The following is a 22,020-nucleotide window of genomic DNA, read 5'->3' on the forward strand; positions in this document are numbered from 1 at the left end:
AATCTGGATAGTTTAATTGTATGATTTATCAAAATAGGGCATCCAGGCTCATTTTTGGGGTATTGTCTCATTTTCCTCACCTGTAAAATGAAGGTGACAATAGTGCTTATTTCCAAGAATTGTTGCAAGGATTAAATGAAGTAATATTTGTGAAGCACTTTGCAAACCTTAAAGTGTTATATGAAACCTAGCTATTGACATTATTGTGTCCAGGTAGTTCAAATATTCTGAAGCTCTTACTTCCTAATATGTTTTCCTGATTAGCTATATTTGATAAGAAATATTTTACATTTTCTTCTAATTTTTTTAGTCTTTTGATTTTGTTTTAATATTTCTTTTCTCATGGATTCAATTTCTCTTTGGTCCATTCTAATTTTCAAGGAGTCTGTTACTAGGGTAAAATGTGGTGCCTCTTAATTAAGTTGTTAATTCTCTCCTCCAGCATTCTCATTTTGTTGATAACGTAAGTTTTAACTTAAAAAAATGAATTTTTGCTCCATTTTGTTGGGAAACTCTAGTTGACCTTGTGGCCAAGCTGTTTTCTTTTGAGGCTTTGCTTGGAGGTATTTTCTTCTTCTGTACTTGTGTCTTGGGAATCCCAGGCACCAAAACAGATCTTTATCTTTGTTTATTCATTCTTTCTGCCTTATTCCTTGTATAGGGATTTTATTTTAGGGCCTGGTTCCGTACCTTTCTGGACAGAATACCAGAGCATTACTTGGTCCTAATTTGTATTCTTTGGGGTCCTGATGATGGTTTCTTCATGTATTACATGATGTGTTCTTCAAGGATCTCAGGGGTTGACTCAGACCAAGCACCTGCAAACTGGCAATGTATCTCCGAGGAGTCTGATTTCATGTCCATTTGGTCTGACTTTTGCAATATCCTGACCCTATTTTGGGTATGAGCAAAAGAACTCAGACTTATCCCTGGATAGAGCTCCAGTGTAGATTTAGTCCCTGTCAGCTGACTAGAAGTCTCTGAAAGCTCAGACTGGCAGAACTATAGGCTCCCCCTTGACCTGAGTTCCCCATCCTGGTCCATTGGGTGTCAGCCTTAAACAAGTGTAGGGCCTGAATCTGTGAACTCAGTCCAGAGTCAGTGCCACACAGTTACTGATCATTCCCATTTCTGCCCCTTCCTTGCCAAGAACATAGCCTCTGGCCACCTCTGAGCTGTATCTGCTGACTAGGCTACCACTCACTTCCTGCTCTGGGACACAGCCACATCTTCCCTGAGCTTCGCCACAGCTTCCACCCTGCAACCACACTGGGACGCAGAACCATATAGCTATAAGATTGGCTGCTGCTCCCCTGAAGGCAGCCCCAGCTTGGTCTGGCATGCTTCTTAGATCTTTGTTGGAGCTATTGTGGAGAAAGCTGAGCTGGATTGACTTATCCAAATTTATTACCTTTGCCAGTTTGACAAAACCAGATCAAAGGAACTGAAATTCAGCTAGGGGCACTGTAGGAGGCAGGGACACCAAGGGCTCTTCTCTGGACCCAAAGGTGATGATATAGCACTTGCTGGTAATGACTTCACTCCAGGGCTCCTCTTTCAGGACAGGCATTTAAAGAGAGGTTAAGTCCTGATGCCCAAAATGTAACTTGCATTTGGAGATGGAACAGCAAACAGCTATGTCCATGGCCAAAATTTAATTAATAGAATCTGAAAAGATTAAAGAAGCACTGTGGCAAGTTGGTCAGATAACGGGAATTGGTGTGCAGAAAAGATTTGTCCTAGCTTGGCAGATAAAGGATTTAAATATCTTCCACTTGTCATTTTTAACAGTGTATTTTAGCAGCCTCCATGAAGAATATTCTCATTAAGTCAAGATGCCCTTAAATTAGCTCATAATTTCCCTATTTCTAAGATATTATCTGGTAACAATTCCCCTCCCATCTAATATAACTACAATAATACAGGAGGGCCACAGAGAAACGAGAGGTTTCATAGCTTTGAAAATTTACAAGAGAACTGACCTCAAGGAGATCCAGTGCTGATAGGACATTTTCTTCCCTTTACAATGAAGTTATTACATTTGCCGTAGTTCCTTCCATCTATGCAATTGCTTTTTCTTTTCTTTTTTTAAATAAACACAATAGATTGATTTATAGCTCACATTAAAATGTCACAAAGAAATTTACATGCCAGAAGGAACTGGATTTCTCCAATAAAATCAATGTCAGACAAGTCTTGCCCAGCATACTGGAAGGAGGAAGCAGAGGAGAAAGAAGATGAAAGCTGGAGATGGGGACTCCACATTCAGACCCCAGGACTGTAATTCATGATGCACACTAACACAAGTCACCTATCCACTATCCATCTCTAAATGGAAGACACACCTATAAGAAGAGTGCTGGGAAGTATAAAGTCCATTCTGAGCTGAAGCTTTTGAAAAATGCTAAATATTATCAAGGAAGATAGTACAGCCTAGTGGATACAGAACAGGCCTCAGGGTCAGGAAGACTTCAACCAAATTCTCCCAATAATACTTGACGTTGGGCATATCCCTCAGCCTTTCATTGTCCCCAGGAGACTTTCTCAAGAATGTAAGTTGCAAAGTAGGTACTGGTCTGTATTTGTAGAGGGAGTTAACTCATTTCGAGTCTTCCATATCAATGAAATCACAGATCCAGTTAAAAAAAATTAAAAGGGATTTTTAAGTTACATGGAGAGAAGAGAACAAAAATATAAAATGCTCATTGCTTAGAGTGGACAGGACAAAGGCAATAAATAACAGAGAAAAAAACCCAGAACTTTTTAACTCCACAGTAATTTGCTTCTGTCCCCTCTATTCAGAATGATGTTAAGACTAGAAAGGAGTTAATTGGGTATTGAGACCCAAGATAAATGAGGAGGTCTGAGGAGAGACTTCCTAATTGCCAGTCAGTTCAAGTCAATGGGCCCAGATGAATTATATCTCTGAACCTGTGCATTTGATTTCTCTCAGGGGTCTTGAAGGTGCTGTGAGAAAAATAAAAGAGGTTCTGTAGGGACAGAGATGAACAAATGATGTCTTGCTTCTCAATAAGAATTCTGAGGGCTATGATTTGGTAAGTAGAGCCCCTGTTTCTGGCCAAATTCTAGAACGAATCTGTCACCAGGAAGTTAATAGCAAAGAGATAAGTTTTTTCATCTTAGTAGGTCAGGAAACCCATCTAAGCTGTAGATGGGTTCATGTATGACAGTGAAGGAAAGCAGTACAGTAGAGTGGTAAAGTGTACTAGATATGGAGACAGAGTACCTGGGTTCAAGTCCCACCTCTAATAATTACTACCCATGTGACTCTGGGCAAATCACTTAACTTTTCGGGGTCTCAGTTTCCTCAACTGTAAAAGGAGAGATGGCATAGTAGATTGAGCACTAGCCTTTGCCTCAGGAAGTCCTGAGTTAAAATCCTACCTTACTTAGAAACTTGATAGCTATGTGACCCTGATTCAAGTCACATAAATGATTCAAGTCATTTAACTCTCTGGGTCTCAATTTCCTCATCTGTAAAATGGTCCCTTCCAGATATAGATCTATTATTTTTTCATCCTAAGGTAGGGATGCGGGGGTGGGGGGGAGGGAGAAGAAGGAAGAAAGGAAACCAATCTTTATTAAGTGCCCACTATATGCCAGGCACTGGCACTTAAAGGAAGCTGAACTACATGGCCTTTGATGTGCTTTCTAGCTTTTGGATTTTATAATCCTGTACTTTTTGGAGGATGACTAGGAAGATGAAGAAACATGAAATATGAGGATAAATTGAAAGAAACTGGGATATTCAGCTTAGAGAAGACTCCAGTGGGTGTAGTAGATGACTAGATTATGTTTCCATGTATTGGTATTGTCATCCTATAGAAAGATTAGGCTTATTCTGCTTAGTGCCAAAGGGAAGGGCCAGAACTGATGGGTAGAAGCCAAAGAAAGGAAGGTCAAAACTCAATCCAAGGAAGAACTTCTAGCAATTCCAACAGTCTAAAAGTGAAACTGGCTGCCTCTGAAAATTTCTCCAACTATAAAAATCTTCAAGTTGAACCTTCAGAATAAATGGTCAGGAATATGAATGAATTCATGAATTAAGATGAAGGAATTAGACAATCTCCAATTTGCCTTCCTAACAGAAGATCCCAAGATCTTGGATTTTCCTGAACAGAAATAACAACTTGACCAGGACACTCATTAAGAATGACTCAATAGTTTAGGGCATACTATCATCAAACCTGTCTCCAGAGGGTGAAAGTACAAATCAAATTTCCCCACGAAGCACTCCCAAGTGGACCAGTCAACTAGTCTCTGAATTTTTATTTGTGAAGCCACAAGGATCATAGATTTAGAGATAGAAAAGACCTTAGAAGTTTTCTAGTCTAGTCCAACCTTTCCATTTTACAGATGACAAAACTGAGTTTCAGAGAGGTGACTTAAACTAGCCTAAAGTCGCACAAAGAACAAAAAGCAGATCCAGGATTCCAACCCAGGTCCTCTGATAGCAAATCTTTCCACTGAACCCTCTCTTCCCTGAGTAATAATAAAATAGAAAAACAAACAAAAAAGCTATCTTCAGGAACTGCTTCAGAGTACAGATTTTAGCAAAAGAGTTCATAGAAGCAGTAGGCCTATGGAGAGTTAATTAAATTGCACCCCTAGGGGATTATGCAGGGCTGGGCAGGAAACTGAATATTGAAAATTTGCTTTATAATGTGTAAAATATGGTATAGGACAAAGAGAACTAAATGTCAGCAGAATTCATTTCCTTCCTCCTACAACTAACTGAAGCTTCCGAGGGTGCTGCTAGGTCCAGTTCTCCTCCAGGATGCCCTCCCTGGTGTGCCCAGGCTTCCCACCCCCACCTCTCCCCGCTGCCTCAGCATTTTCAACTCTGGAGTCAAAGGCAAATAAATGTGTATTCATCCCAAATTGAAGCCATTTATTTCCTGCAGCCTCCAGGAGGGGAAAGGAAATTAAGGCCCCAAGATCACAATTAATCAGATATGTGGAGGCAAACATTTGCTAATGTAACACGAAAAGGAAAACCTTGTGTGGAAGCTGCCAGCTTCTCTCCAATTACTTTTTAACCCCTGTTCCCACCCAGGGAGAAACACCCCATGGGCAACTTCAGAAAATTTTAGTTAAGGAAAGGGATTTAGTCAGGATTGGCTTAATTTCTGCTTAATTGCCTGCTCTGCAATTTTTTGGGGGGGGGGCTGTAAAGGAGTGAGCTGGAGAATGAACTAGGCAGGAGGACACTTGGGCAAAGGCTTTAAATGTGGAGACCCTGGAGGAAGCAGATGGATAAAAGAGAGAAACTAAAGGAGCTGCCTTACAGGGCTTAGAATGACAGAACTTCTAAGTCAGGGGTTCTTAATTAGTTTTGTGTCTTCTGAAAGTCTAGCGATGCCCAGGGACCCTTTCTTAGAATAATGTCTTAAAATACATAAAGTAAAATACATAGGGTTGCAAAGAAAATTAATTCTATTGAAATATAGTTATAAAATAAGAAACAAATAAACTACTGTCCCACAAGGTTGTTTGATGACTGGGAAAGCAAAATTTCATTATTGTTCAGTTTGTGACACCTGGGAAAATTCTAACAGTGATGAGAGAGGGAGAGGGAGGGAGGGAGGAAGGAGAAGGGAGGGAGAGGGAGAGGGGGGGTGGGGAGGGAGGAAGGGAGAGACAAAGAGGGAGCGAGAGACAGAGACAGAGACAGAGAGAGCTTTCCTCCCCTACTTGTTCTAATCTTCTGTTCATCCATTTATTTCTAAAATAGGGCAGCTAGGTGGTGCAGTGGATAGAGCACCAGTACAGGAGTCAGGAGGACCTGAGTTCAAATCTCACCTCAGACACTTGACACTCACTAGCTGTGTGACCTTGGGCATGTTACTTAACCCCAGTTGCCTCATCCTGGGTCATCTCCAGTCATCCAGATGAATATCTGGTCACTGGATTCAGATGGCTCTGGAGGAGAAGTGAGGCTGGTTGACCTGCACAGCCTTCCCTCACTCAAAACAAAGTCAAGTGCAAGTCATGTCATTATTTCTCTGATGGCATGGTCTTCAGCAACGAAGGACAAACTCACACACTCCTCTATGTCTAAAACACCCTGACACTGCCCCTCCATTATAATATTTACATTTACTATATCAATATATAATTTTATTAAATTATATATTTAATCAATTAACTACATCATTGAATTACATACATGATATATTAATATATTTAAATATAAATCTACGAATAAAATATATATTTTAATGTAAATAAATTTGAAGTATATTCCTATTTAACTAGAATCCATCACACACACACACACACACACACACACACACACACACACACACTCCCAAACCAAATCTGTTCTCAAAAATTCTGTCCAATGATAACTAGGAGTTATTTGTATTGTCACTGAAGCACTTAGATCTATTAGTACCTTCAGAATAATTAAAGAAATTCTGTTTTGCGTTATTTTATTGTTTTGTACTCTACCATAGTCTATAGTCTATTTCTTTAAAAATCTGCAATCCCCATCAATAATATGCAGGGGTGAGCTGGAATCAGCACAAACTAGCTCACAAGAACCAATAGTGTAATTTTCAATGTGAGCATTTACACTTCAGATAAAGAAAAATGCTACAAATCAGGGGACTGTTTATTGCTTTGTTGACTGTCTCACGTAGGTTCCCAAAGGGGACCATCCCCTGGGGTATGTTGGAAAAATGGGGGGCTGGTAGTAGCCTCAGGTGCAGTTCAGGGACATTGAATAAAAATAAGGTGGTGGTGGAAGTATATGGAAAGAGAAGAAAATTTTGAAAAAAGTTTGCACGTTTCATCTGTTGTGTAATCATTAACGATGTAGTGATTACATTATTTTCTAAATAAACAACAAAATGTAAGTTATAACTAATTAGTGGTCAAGTCTGCTGACAGGTCTTAACAAGCAAGTATTGGAAGACAAGGGAATTCAACACTGTTGAGAAGTCCAGCATGCATCAGGGCAGGAATGTGTAATGACTTGTTTATAATATGATACTAATATGATATAATTATAATGTGATATAATATAATATGATGCAATACTACTTCATCAAAATTTCAATTCAGGAAACCTCCCTCCCCAAATTTATAATTATTAAATTTAATACGCATCATTTCAAAAAAATTTAATTTTTTTGAAATGATGCTAATTTCAAAAAACAAAACCAAAAAAGCATTAAAGGGTTTAAGAAATTAGATTTCCAGGGGGGCATAGAATAATTTCTTTTTTGAAACAGGGGTGGAAGTCCAAACTCCCTCTGTTCTAGACTTGAGAGTGATGGAGAAAATGTTAATAATGCAGATTAAACTTAAAAGTATGTCATGAATATTTTTGGGGGGCAGGGGGAGAGCTAGTTGTTAAACATTTACCAGCACTCCACCCACTATATGTTGCTCTTGTTGAGTTGTTTTTCAGTCATGTCTGACTCTCTGTGACCCCATTTTGGGTTTCCTCAGCAGGAATAATGGAATGGCCTGCTATTTCCATGTCCATCTCATTTTACAGATGAGGAAACTGAGGCAAATGGGATGAAGTGATTTGCCCAGGGTCACTAAGTGTCTGAAGCCAGATTTAAACTCTGTAAGATGAGTCTTCCTGACTCCAGACCCAATTTTCTAACCACTATGCGGCATACCTGCCTACTGTTTCTTTCTCCTTATTTGTTAATATATTGTGCTTGCTACCCCTCCCCCATTTCCCAATGGAACACATATATGAGAGCAGAGACTTTTCTGTTTTTGTGCTTGCATTATCAGCACATCACACAGCATCTTCCACATACGAGATGCTAAGTACTTGCTGAACTAAATTGGATCAATCACCATCCTAGGGCCTAGGGTCCAGAACACAGCAATATCCTCAAAAGGTACTGAAGCACAGAGGACAGTTCTCCCCAACAGTCCTCAGAAATCTGCACTTTACCTCCCCTTCCTCCCCCAACAACTTGTTTTCTCTTCTTTTTAGAGTCTCCTCTCTTTTCTCCCATTACTAGCTATCACTTCTGGCCGCTGTCAGTGTTATTGATTTTGGCAGGCAGCTCCATATCCCTCATCTAATCTACTGCAGTCTAGGAAACTAAATAACTAAATTCATTAGAATGGTATCCAAAATAGACCACAAACTATAGTTCAGATTGGTCAAGTGCTACTTCATCTGTCAAGTCTTCCTTCACACCTCTACAACTATTGATTCTGCCCTTTAAAAAATGATCTCTAATTTAATTATCTGTGTCCATGTTGTTTTCTCACCTTACCTCCAACTCCTTCAGTAGAATAGAAGCCTCTTGAGGGTAAGTATGGTTTTGTTTTCATCTTTCTCTTCCTAACACCTAACATAGTATATACCTTGAACACTGCTTAATAAATGCTTGCTGAACTGAACAATGATCCAAGAGACTCTTTATCAGCTCTGATTCATAAATTATAAGCCAAAATATTTTGACTACTCAAAAGCCATTTTTTAGGGTTTCATTTCTGGTTTTAAGTTGGGTGTCCGTTAGTTAGGAGAGGCAGATGAAATGACCTGTAGGTAGTGGAAGTTGTCAGACAACTCTGACATAAGTAAGGCAATGCCTGATAAATATTTGTTTAATCTTGTGTTTTATTTTGTAGAATTTAGAATGGCTAAGATAAAAGGGAGAGTTTATGTTTCTTTAAGTATGAGGCAGCTTATGTTAACAGACACCAGGAGAGTCATATTAAGTGGGGAAGACGTGTATGTTTCCCTATCTAGAGAACAGATGAAATGACATTTAACATTTAAGCTTTGAACATGGCCAACCAAGATAGACATTTGCCTGAAGAAATGAGAAGTGTTTCTTGTCAGAGAGAGTTGATGAGAATATGTGCTTGAGGGCTAGTGAACATAACCAACACTTTTGTTAATATGCAGCCCCAAATGGGCTGGAGCCTGTAATATATGAGCCATAGCAAGGAATGAAACATGAGATAAACTGTCATTGAAATAACACAGGACAACAAAGGTTCATAGAATCAAAATTTAAGAAGAGTTCATTTTGGGTAGGAAGATGTTTAAATAGTGCCTGAGGGCTTTTTAAACCTTGCTTTACTTTGCATGTCATCTGGTTTTAAACAAAATTAATGTTTGCTCAACATAGGTGTTGGTGCTTTGATTTAAAAAATACAATTTTATAAGAAAAAAGCAGATCACATCTATTAGAAGTCTTCTCTAAAATAAGCTTACCTGTAAGATACACAAATAGCCTGTGCAGATACCACAGTGGATCTGCTAGAAATGATCAAGTTCTGAATGCCTGTGCTGAGGGAATTCATCTCAAGTGTCTTTTTATACTTTCTAACCTGACACAAGATGTCCATAAAGTTCATGGTTACTATAGACACATAATTCACACCAGCCCTTCCCCAACTTCAATATACTGACTACTTTTTCACTCTCTGTTGCCCTGGACATCAATTTAGAAAAGTAGATGGAGAAAATTCAGAACATCAAGACACTCTAATAATACATTCAAGGTGCACCAAAAACGTCAGTGACGAAGCAGAAGCAACTACATTTACAGCCTGACAAGAGGGGGGCCAAAGCTTACCAAGAAGGAAGGGAGAAACAACAGAAATTTACAACAAAGTCAGTTTGCTGAAGAGGAAGGTATGATAATCTCATTAGCTGTGTAAAGGGCAAAAGTGAGGAGTGTTCTAGAACACACAAGGCAGCTTTTTCCTTCTATAGTAGCGCAATGAAATGGGGCCATGCCCACAGCAAAAGTTACCATAGGAGGAAGAGTTGACAGGCCTCCTGTGTATACCCAGAGAGGCAAGATGCCAGAGCACAGGTGTTGTGGTGGTTGCTTGGCTATGGGGACTGCCATCTCTAATTACTGCCCATTATTACCCAGTAGAAAGAAGATTATTTCAGACAGTGTGAAAGTAGTTCCAAAGCTAGTCATGATTACACTAATCTAATTAGTTCTAGAGAAACCACAAAGATGGATTTATGGCCCGGGTGGAAGAAATAGGATTGCAGATTATGTGTGAGTGGTTGTGCTTCCCCATGATTTTGTGTTGTTGGATTTGGAACCTAGAGGGTTGGCCTGAGGCATCTGTGTAAGGTACAGAGATGCCCAAGACACAGTCCTGTTCTGTCTTGCTATGGGTTGTGAAGACTAGTCAGGATGTGATCAAGTCTTTTCAAGCCACAGAAGGAACCAAGTTGTGACATACAATAGCCCAGACTGTGGTGATTCTGCTGCTGTTCAGTCACTTCAGTCATGCCTTACTCTTGATGACCCTATTTTGGGGTTTTCTTGGCAGAGAGATACTGGAGTGGTTTGCCATTTCCTTTTCCAACTCATTTCACAGGGTTAAGTGACTTGCCCAGGGTCACACAGGTTCACACTTGCCCAGGGTCTGCCTGAGGCCAGATTTGAACTCGTGAAGATGAGTCTTCCTGATTCCAAGCCCAGTTCTCTATCTATTGCACCACTTAGCTGCTTAGTCTTCCCTCTCTAATGTATGCAGCAGGATAATTTCTTCCCTCCCTCTCCTGGGGTAAGAGACGATGATCATGCTGAACAAGTTGGAACACTTGGTCGAATAAAAATAGTGATATACCTAAACACCTACCCTCATGTTTAAAAAAAATACTTGACAAATACGAGAAAAAAATACCTCCTCAAATGGCGGTGATGAGAAGATGATAGAGTGATGATCAAGAACCATTCATTTGAAAAAGATTTGTTTTTAGTGAACCATAAACTCATCATGGGTCAGCATCAAAAAAGTGAATGCAATTTTAGGATGAATTAAGAAGGGTATATTTTCTTAGACTAGGAAGGTCTCCCGCAGTACACCTTGCCTTGGTTAGATGCCATCTGGGGCATTATTCAGAATGAATGGCTAAAGAACAGTGGTGTCAAACTAAAATAGAAATGAGGGGCCACTAAACTATAAATAAGGATTTTGGTGGGCCTCATAATTACTTAGAAAACCACATACTAATATTTTCTTCATTGTATTTTTTTTGTTTTTAAAAATATCTCAGTTACATTATAACCTGGTACAAGTTGCACTCAGGAGTGCTCTGGGTTACATGTATGTGATCAACAGACTCGCTATAAGCATCCAGAGAATGCAGCTAGGATGATGAGGAGGAGATGGGAGGGAGGAGCAGATAAAATCTACACAGTCCATAGAGCGCATTCAAATAATGGAAAAACAGGTACAATTCAAAAATATGATTATTGGTAGTAATAACAGCAGTGGTAGAAGTTGACAGGGCAGCTAATAAGTGTCACCATAGTGCATAGAGCACTGGGCTTAGAACCAGGAAGACTCATCTTCCTGAGTTCAAATCTGACCTCAGACACTTCCGATCTGGAAAAACCTGGGCGAGTCCCTTAACCATTTTTGCCTCAATTTCCTTATCTGTAAAATGAGCTGGAGAAGGAAATGGAAAACCACTCCAGTACCTCTGCCAAGAAAACCCAAATGGGGTCACAAAAAGTCAGAAACAACTAAAAAATAACTGAACAACAAAAGGGTTACATTTATATAAGCACTCTGAAGCTTTGCAAAGTATTTCTTACACAGTATTCATACTCACAATAAGCCTAGGAGGTAGAAGTTATCATTCTCCCCACTTTACCCATCAGGAAACCAAGGTCCAGAGAAGCCCAGTGTCCTACACAGGATTAGTACCAGAAGTGGGAAATGAAGGCTCCTAGTCAAGGCTCCTTTCCTGGTTCCTAGTCAAGCACTCCTTCCATCACAGCATACTACCAATCAGGTAAACTCCAGATATTTCAGCAAAACACTCCAAATTCAAGGTATACAATGAGAAGGGAGGAATCTCAAATGTTCCAAGAGGGAAAAAGGGGGAGAAGTTATTCCAGAAGGTTAAAAGTAATTTTTCTGCAGTAGCAGCTTTCTTCTCCCAAATAATCACTTTTTAAAAATGAGACTGGCTCAGAAAGACCCCCTTGAGAACTCATATTAACTGCTCCCATAGTCAAGTCTTTGTTTCTTTCCTGGAGTTCCAATTACACACACAGTGACCAGGGCAGTGTGACTTTGTCAGTACAAATTTATATACAGCTTTTTTTCCTCAAAAAGAATGAATTATGTACCCAGTAGGATAGGAGCTCTGTGTTACAAGCCTACGTGCACTGACAGCTCAGACAAACTGGGGCAAGGCATCGTTTCTTCGCAAGGTGAATTGTTGGCTCATTGATTCTGAACCACTTCTCTTGTAAAAGAGCTTGTATGGTTCACTTACTGTAGGCAACAGGGAATGGAGAGGGTGCCTGGGTTCGAGCACCAAGCTCCCAAACCCAAGGATTACAGAGAGATTTTACAAGAATATGTAACTTTGACTGCAACAGCTGAAAATAGAATAATGGAAATCCATTCTGGAAAAGAATCAGGATTTTTGTTTTTAGGACTAGGCCTTGAAAAGGAAAAAGGGCAGTAGAAAAATATTCAGGTCTAATAACAGTATCTTATGGTGGGGTTTTCCACAAGAAGAACTGAACAGTGGGAAAACTGGAAAGCAGCTTGACAGAAACTAGGTATAAACCAATATCTCATGTCAAATGCCAAGATAAGGACACAATGGGGACATGATCTAGACATAAAGGGTGACATCATAAGCAAATTAGGGGAGTAGGGAATAGTTTACATGTCAGATACATGGATAAAAAAGAATTTGTGACCAAACAAGATATAAAGAGCATATGGGGATATAAAATTGATAAGTTTGATTATTTTAAATTAAAAAGGTTTTGCATAAACAAAACCAGTGAAGCCATGATTAAAAGGAAAGCATAAAATGGGGGGAGGGGAGATTTACAGCAAGTTTCTCTGAAAAAGACCTAATTTCTTAAATATATAGGGAACTGAGTCAAATTTATAAGAACACAAGGCATTCCCCAACTGATAAATGGTCAAAGGATATGAAAACAGGCAGTTTTCAGACAAAGAAACCAAAGCTATCTTTAGTCATATGAAAAAAATGCACCAAATCACCATTGATTAGAGAAATGCAAATTAAAGCAGCTCTGAGGTACCACTTTACACCTATCAGATGGGTCAATATGACAGAATAGAAAATCAACCAATGTTGGAAGGCATGCGGGAAAATTGGATACTTGGTAGAGTTCTGAACTGATGCAACCACTCTGGAGAGAAATTTGGAACCATACCCAAAAGGCTATAAAACTGTGCATACCCTTTTACCCAGCAATAGCACTATTAGGTTGTGATCCCAAAGAGATTGTTTTTTAAAAAAGGAAAAGGACCTATGTGTACAAAAACACATATAGCAGCTCTTTTTGTCATGGCAAAGAACTGGAAATTGAGGGGAACGGCTGAACTAGAGAATCAACTAGGGAATGGCTGAACAAGTTGTGGTACATGAGTGTAATGGAATACAATTTTGCTTTAAGAAATGATGAACAGGATGCTTTCATAAAAAAATAAATCTTGAAACACTTACATTAACTAGTGCAGAGTAACATGACCAGAACCAGGAAAATAGTGTACACAGGAACAATAATACTGTATGATGATAAACTCTGAATGACTTAGCTATTCTCAGCAACACAATAATCTAAGACAATTCTGAAGAACCCATAATGGAAAAAATGCTATCCATCTCCAGAGAAGGAACTGACAGAGTCTTAAATACAGACTGAAGCATACACTTTTTTGCGTTACTTTTCTTGTGGATTTTTGGGGGGGGGGGGGGCTCAACTTTTCTTTTGCAATATTATTAATATGGAAACATGTTTTACATGACTATACACGTATAATCTGTATTGAACTGTTTGCCTTCTCAATGAATAGTGAGGGGAGGGAGACCATTTGGAACTTGAAATTTTAAAAAAAATTTAAAATTTTTATATGAAATTGGAAAAAAAATTTAAGAATTTTTTAAAAGAGAAAAAAAGAGTTGAATGGCCAACAAACTACTAGTGTAGACTTTTCCTGTTTGTTTTTTTGAAACTACACCTCCCTATCTTATCTAGGTTCATTGCCACAGCCTGATCCCACTACTGACTGGCATGGGAACACTGACCCATTCTGAGTCTCACCTGGGCAGGTTTGCCTTTTTTTAAGGCAGCCTGGTACTTCCCCACATTGGTGCTTTTCCACAAACAGTGTGCTAGAGCAGGCTTGGATGAGCTGATTATTAAATTTTTAGTGTGAGCATCTATACCTTGGGGATGGGAAAATACTTTGCACTGGGGCTCGTAGCTTTGATTGTTTAAACATGAAGATATGGAGAAAATCTATAATGCAGATTAAATTCTAAAATGTGCTGTGTCTACACTTTTTCCCCTACAGGGAACCAGTTGTTAAACATTTACCAGTAGACACGTGCACAATGGCAGCCCTGAATTTTGAGTTCAAATAATTCACCAGGTTTGACCTCCCAATTAATGTAGTGTGTACCATCATGTAAAACTAGTTCAGGTGCTCTGGACCTTCTATGTCATGGATCCCTCTGGTAAGTTGGTGAAGCCTCTGTAATCCTTCTTAGAATAATGTTTTTAAATGAATAAAATAAAATACATAGCATCACAAAGAAAACCAATTCTACTGGATACATTTTTTTGCATATATTTAAAAGCAATCTCATGGCTCCCAGGTTAAGAACCCCTCTGAGAAGGTTAATGGGATTTGGAGCAGAAAAGGATTTCATCTAATAAGCCAAATCCTTCATTTTACAAATAAGGAGACTGAGGTCAGCAAAATGTAAATAGTTTAGACAAGATCACATGGGTCATTTGGGGGCAGAACCAGCATTAGAGCCCAAGTCTTTTAATTGTTGTTGTTCAGTTCTGTTCAACTGTGCCCTTATTTAAGATTTCTTGGCAAAGACACTGGAGTGGTTCATCATTTCCTTTTCAAGCTCATTTTACAGGCGAGGAAACTGAGACAAACAGGTTAAGTGACTTGCCCAGGGTCTCACAGCTAATATCTGAGACCAGATTTTAACTCAGGAAGATGTTGTCCTGACTCCAGGTCTAGCTCTCTATCCACTGCACCACCTAATTGCCCTCAAGTCCCTTAAATCTTAGGCAAATACACTTATGACTATCAGGATATATAATATGAAGCCAGTGTGGGGTAGTGGAGAAATGGAATGGGAGTCTGGAAAGAACTGGGTTCAGATCCTTCCTCTGGCAATTAGTAGCTATGTGACCAAGGGTAGATAAGTCATACAGCCCCTGGAAGCCTCAGCAATGTCATCTGTAAAAGCCAGATAGTAAGAGAGCCTATTTTATATAGGCTTACAACAAAGTTAGAAACTGGACATCATATGTAAAGTAACAGCAACAAAAATTATATAAATGTCAGCCTAATATTATCATAAGTACATTTTTGTCAAGCTCTATTCTCATGTGAAGAATGAAGGGCAGCCAAGGGCATCAAGATGTTCTCTGGGGAAGAAAAGCAGAAGGTATGGAAAGGTGGGTGGCTAGTATGGGAACTGAGAAGAGAATCCCAGGCTCTATGAATACCTGCCCCAATACTCTTTCCATTAGGCTATTGCCAAATCTTCGGATGCAACACATTCTTTCTCCTGGGGGCAGTATTCATAGACAATAAATTAAATTATAAAAATTAAATGACAAGTATGACTATGGAAAAGCAGCCTACATCTGCTTAGTCAGCAGAGTCAGAGGCCTCATCTAATGTCTGCACAGATGTTTCTCTACCCGTTCTTCTTTGTGAGTGTCAGTTGCACTGGGTGAACTAATATATGTAACACTGGGAAAAGGAAAAGGCTTATTCAGACTCAAAGAGGTATTATTTTAAGTCAGGATATTAACTGACATAGGATTAAGGTGTGAATGTGTTACATAATTTACAGCATTGAGAAAAACAATAGAGGGGTGGAGCTAAGATGGCAGGGTGAGAGCCACCACTCACCTAAGCTCTTAGAAAAACTCCTTCAGATACCTATAAAAGAGAATCTAACCAAATTTTGGAGGTGCAGAATCCAATAGGAGACAGACTGCAGCAGACTCACAGCCCAGGACAGACTGGAAGGTCAACAGGAAGGATCTGTTCTGCAGGGGTGAGCCCACAGGGCATAGCACAGCATATCCAGGGCAGCGGGAGGGCCCTGGGGAGGCCTGAGGCAGCAGCAGACAGAAGAGTGGAGTGCCAACCCAGGGTGAGAGACCAGTAGAGCTGAGCGAGTGACAGCCACTGAGCCCCAGATATCAGCTGCACCAGCGCCTGAGACTTTCAGCCCACATATTAAATGTCTGTAAGTCACCTACTAGAACTTCCAGGAGCTAAAATGGTGGAGTGATCAATAAAAGTTCTCTCCTCCCCCTGTGTTGACCTCGAAAGAACCATAAAATATTTCCCTAGAAAAATCACGGATCAGTGGGCACAGTGAGGAGGCAAACAGTCTCATAACACCTGAGGCTAGGAAAATAGCTAAGGGGGAATTCCTCTTACTGTGGCAGAGGCAAACCAGAACGAGAGGACCCCAGAGCACTGGAAACTTTCAGTAGGACCCAGTGTGCCTCAACACTAGGAGAAGAACTCCAGGGGAGGTGGAAACTTGCACTAGGACCCAGGCGTGCCTCAGTGCTCTGGGAGAAATGGGAAGACAATAAGGCAGCCAGGATCACCAACCCCTGAGCTCTCCTTTGCCTCAGCTCAGCTGAGGATCTCCCCGAACCAGGCCACCCCTCCCCCACATTTAAGCTAGCCCCAGGGCTGATGGGGAAACACAAAACAAAAAGATAAAAAGCCATTTGCCCTTAGCTTCTTTATACCAGTCAGCTCAACATCAAGTTCTGCAGCTTCTAACTGAAGAACCAGAGGCCACAACACACAAAGCATCACCATCATAAGCAAGAAAAAGCAAAGCAAGAGTGAAAAAACCATAGAATCTTTCTATGGGGACAAGGACCAAAAGAAGAATACCAAAGAAATCAGAAGTGAGACTGTACTTCCATCTGAAACTTCAGAAGGGATCATGAACTGCTCACATGCACAAGCAGCTCTCCTGGAACAGCTGAAGAAGTAAATAGAAGAAAAACTGGCCAATGATTTTAAAAGTATGAAAAAAGAATTCACTGATGAGAACATCTCTTTAAAAAGGAAAACTGGACAAATGGAAAAGGAAGTACAAAAACTAACAGGAGAAAATAACTCCTTAAAAGAAACAATTGGACAGATGGTAAAGGAGATGCAAAAGTTAACTGAAGAAAACAATTTGATAAAAATTAGAATTAGGCAAGTAGAAACTAATGACTCTGAGACATCAAGAATCAATCAAAGAAAATCTAAAGAATGAAAAGATAGAATAAAATGTAAAATTATTAATTGGAAAAACAACTGACCTGGCAAATAGATCCAGGAGAGAAAATTTAAGAATTATTGGCCTACCAGAAAGCCAAGATGAAAAAAAAGAGTCTGGATAATATCTTCCAAGAAATCATCAAGGAAAACTGCCCAGAAGTGCTAGATCCAGAGGGCAAAAGAGTCATCGAAAGAATCCACCATTCACCTCCCAAAAGGTATCCCAAACTAAAAACCTCAAGAAATATTGTTGCCAAATTCCAGAACTATCAAGTGAAGGAGAAAATACTACAGGCACCCAGAAAGAAACCATTCAAATATCAAGGAGCAACAGTTAGGATCATATAGGACCTTGCAGTTTCTACATTAAAAGAATGAAGAAATTAGAATATGATATTCTGTAAGGCAAAGGAGCTGGGACTACAACCAAGGATCAACTACCCAGCAAAGTTCTGCATAACATTTCAGGCAAGGAGATGGACATTCTATGAAATGAGGAATTTCCAGACCTTCCTGACAAAAAGGACAGAACTCAATAGAAAATTCGATCTTCAAATGCAGGGCACAAAAGAGGCATAAAAAGGTAAACAGGGGGAAAAAATTTGTTACTCAATTTGGGCAAACCATTTACCTCCCTACAAGGGAAGATAATACTTGTTAATCCTGAGAATTATACATCTATTATGAAATATAAAAGGGATGTACAAAGAGGGAATGGATATAAAGTAAATGATGTGATGATAAAAATATCCTTTAAGCATGCAAAGGGATTGTAACAGGAGATGTGAAAAGGAGGAAGCAGAAAATGGTAAATTATATCACAGGAAGAAATACAAAATTATAGTAGAGGGAAAGAGGGGAGAGAGATGAGCATTGTTTGAGAGTTACTCTCACTTGATTTGGTTCAAGGAGGGAACAATAAACTTAATTAAGTATATAAATCTAACTCGCTCTATATGCAGTAGGACGGGAAGGGGGAAGAAAGGGGAGGGGAAACTAAAAGGGAGGGAAAAAGTAGTAAGGGTAAAGGGCAGTAAAAGGAAGGGGGGCTGAAAAAAGGAAGGGAAGGCTGTGGGAGGTGGTGGTGAAAAGTAAAACTATTGAGGAGGGGAAGGGAGATAGGAGAACTAAAGGCACAAATGGTGGGAAAGAGGACAGAGGGGAAGACACAGATTGTAAACATAACTCTGAATGTGAACAGAATGAACTCTCCCACAAAACGGAGATGGATAGCAGAATGGATTAAAAGCCATAATCCAACAATATGTTGTTTACAAGAAACACATTTGAAATGGGGGGATATACATATGGTAAAGGCAAAAAGGTTGGAGCAGAATGAATTGTGCCTCAGCTGATGTAAGAAAAGCAGGGGTAGCAATCCTAATCTCTGACAAAGCAAAAGCAGAAATACATCTAGTCAAAAGAGATTAAAGGAAGGAAAGGAAGGAAACTATAACCTGTTAAAAGTCACAATAAACAATGAAGCAATATCATTATTAAACATGTGTGCTCCAAGTGGTATAGCATCCAAATTCTTAGAGGAGAGGTTGGGGGAATAGAAGGAAGAAATAGACAGCAAAACTACATTAGTAGGGGATCTCAACCTCCCCCTCTCTAAACTTGACAAACCTAATCTCAAAATAAACAAGAAAGAGGTTAAGAAGGTAAAGAAAACTCTGGATTAGGTAGACATCATAGATCTTTGGAGAAAACTGAATGGGAATAGAAAGGAATATACCTTTTTCTCAGTGGTACATGGCACATACACAAAAATTGACCATGTTCTAGAGAGAAAAACCTCATAATCCAGTGCTGAAAGGCAGAGATAGTCAATGCATTCTTCTCAGATCATAATGCAATACAAATTTTATGTAATTCAAGGCCATGGAAAGATAAATCAAAAATTAATTGGAAACTAAATAATCTAATTCTAAAGAAAGAGTGGATTAAACAAGAAATCATAGAAATAATCAACAACTTCATTCAAGAGAATGACAATAATGAGACAACCTACGAAATCTTATGGGATACTGCAAACGCAGTTCTTAGGGGAACTCATATCTTTGAATGCCTACATGAGTGAAATAGAGAAAGAGGAGATCAATGACTTGGGCATGTACTGAAAAAGCTAGAAAAAGAACAAATTGAAAATCCCTAAGTACAAACCAAATTAGAAATATTGAAAACCAAAGGAGAGATTAATAAAATTGAAATTAAGAAAATTATTGAATTAATAAATAAAACCAATAGCTGATTTTATGAAAAAACTAGCAAAATTGATAAAACTTTTGTTCAATCTGATTAATAAAAAGAAGAAAACCAAATTACTAAAATCAAAAATGAAAGGGGTGAACTCACCTCCAATGAGGAGGAAATTAAAACAATAATTAGAAATTACTTTGCCCAACTTTATACCCATAAATTTGACAATCTAAATGAGATGGATGAGTATTTTAAAAAATACAAATTGCCCAGATTAACAGAAGAGGAAGTTGAATGCTTAATCCCATCTCAGAAAAAGAAATTGAATGAGCCATCAGCGAACTCCCTAGGAAAAAATCTCCAGGGCTGGAGGGATTTACAAGTGAATTGTATCAAATATTTAAAGAACAGTTAATTGCAATACTAGAGAGATTATTTTTGAAAACTGGGGAACAAGGAGTCCTCCCAAATCCTTTTTATTATACAAATATGGTTTTGAAACCTAAACCAGGAGGAGACAAAAGAGAGAAAGAAAATTATAGACCAATTTCTCTAATGAATATAGATGCAAAAATTTTAAATAAGATTTTAGCAAACAAATACAGCAACTTATCACAAGAATAATAAATTATGATCAGGTAGGATTCATACCAGAAATGCAGGGCTGGTTTAATATAGGAAAACTATTAGCATTATCGAACATATCAACAACAAAACTAACAGAAATCACGATTATCTCAATAGATGCAGAAAAAGCTTTTGACAAAATACAACACCCATTCTTATTAAAAACACTGGAAAGAATAGGAATAAAGGGAACTTTCCACAAAATAATAAGCAGTATCTACCTGAAACCTTCTGCAAGCATTATATGCAAAGGTGAGAAGCTAGATGCATTTCCAATAAGATCAGGGGTGAAACAAGGATGTCCATTATCACCACTATTATTCAATATGGTACTAGAAATATTAGCTATAGCAATTAGACAAGATAAAGAAATTGAAGGAATTAGAACAGGCAAAGAAAAAACTAAGTTACCACTCTTTGCAGATGATATGATGATATACTTAGAAAATCCTAGAGATTCAAGTAAAAAACTACTTAAAACAATTAACAACTTTGGCAAAGTTGCAGGTTACAAAATAAACTCATACAAATCTTCTGCATTTCTATATATTAGTAACAAAGCCCAATAGCAAGAGATAGAAAAAGAAATTTAAAGCTAAGGTAGACACTATAAAATATTTGGGAGTTTACCTGCCAAAACAAATCCAGGGACTATATGAACACAACTACAACTTTTCACACAAATAAAGTCAGATCTAAGTAAGTGGAAAAACAGTTGCTCATGGGTAGGCCGAGCTAATAATAACAAAAATGACAATTCTACCTAAATTAATTTACTTATTTAGTGCCATACCAATTAAACTATCAGATAATTATTTTCTAGAGCTGGAAAAAATAGTATCAAAATTCATCTGGATGAACAAAATGTCCAGAATATCAAGGGGACTAATAAAAAGAAATGCTAGGGAAGGTGGCCTAGAGTTACCAGATGTCAAATTGTATTACAAAGCACCAATTAGCAAAACCATTTGGTACTGGGTAAGAAACAGAAGGGTAGACAAGTGGAATAGGCTAGGTACTCAAGACACAGTAGACAATGACTATAGCAATCTACTGTTTGATAAACCCAAGGAATCCAGCTTCTGGGATAAGAACTCACTGTTCGACAAAAATTGCTGGGAAAACTGGATAAAAATATGGCAGAAACTAGGCATAGACCAATGTCTGACACTGTACACAAGAATAAAGTCCAAATGGTTATAAAGTTTGATACTATAGACAAACTGGTGGAGCAAGGAATTATTTATCAGATTTATGGAGAAGGGAAGAATTTTTGACTAAAGAAGAGATAGAAAGCATTATGAAGTACAAGATGGATAATTTTGATTACATTAAACTGTAAAGTTTTTGCACAACCAAACCCTATGAAACCAAAATTTGGAGGGATGTAGAAAACTGGGAAAGAAGTTTTACAGCTAATGTTGGTGACAAGGGCCTCATTTCTAGAATATACAGAGAACTGAGTTAAATGTACAAAAATATAAGTCATTCCCCAACTGATAAATGGTCAAAGGATATGAACAGGCAATTTTCAGAGGAAGAAATTAAAGATATCTATAGTTATATGAAAAAATGCTATAAATCACTTTTGATTAGAGAGATGCAAATCAAAACAACTCTGAAGTACCACATTACACCTATCAGATTGGCAAACAGGACAGAACAGGAAGATGATAAATGTTGAAGAGGATGTGGGAGAGCTGGAACACTAATACACTGCTGGTGGAGCTGTGAGCTGATCCAACCATTCTGGAGAGCAATCTGGAACTATGCCCAAAGGGCTACAAAAATGTGCCTACCCTTTGACCCAACAACAGCACTTCTAGGACTGTATCTCCAAGAGATCATAAAAATGGGAAAGGT

The 22,020-nt window shown here is 38.7% G+C and overlaps 1 protein-coding gene across 4 annotated transcripts in view; it reads right to left on the bottom strand.

The window, feature by feature from the left end:
* LOC140502852 (unconventional myosin-Vb) overlaps positions 1–22,020 on the bottom strand; it is a 556,148-nt gene that overhangs the window by 199,939 nt on the left and 334,189 nt on the right. The window lies entirely within an intron of this gene.

The sequence above is a fragment of the Notamacropus eugenii genome, chromosome 4 (genome assembly GCF_028372415.1).
Source record: "Notamacropus eugenii isolate mMacEug1 chromosome 4, mMacEug1.pri_v2, whole genome shotgun sequence".
Taxonomy (NCBI): Eukaryota; Metazoa; Chordata; class Mammalia; order Diprotodontia; family Macropodidae; genus Notamacropus; species Notamacropus eugenii.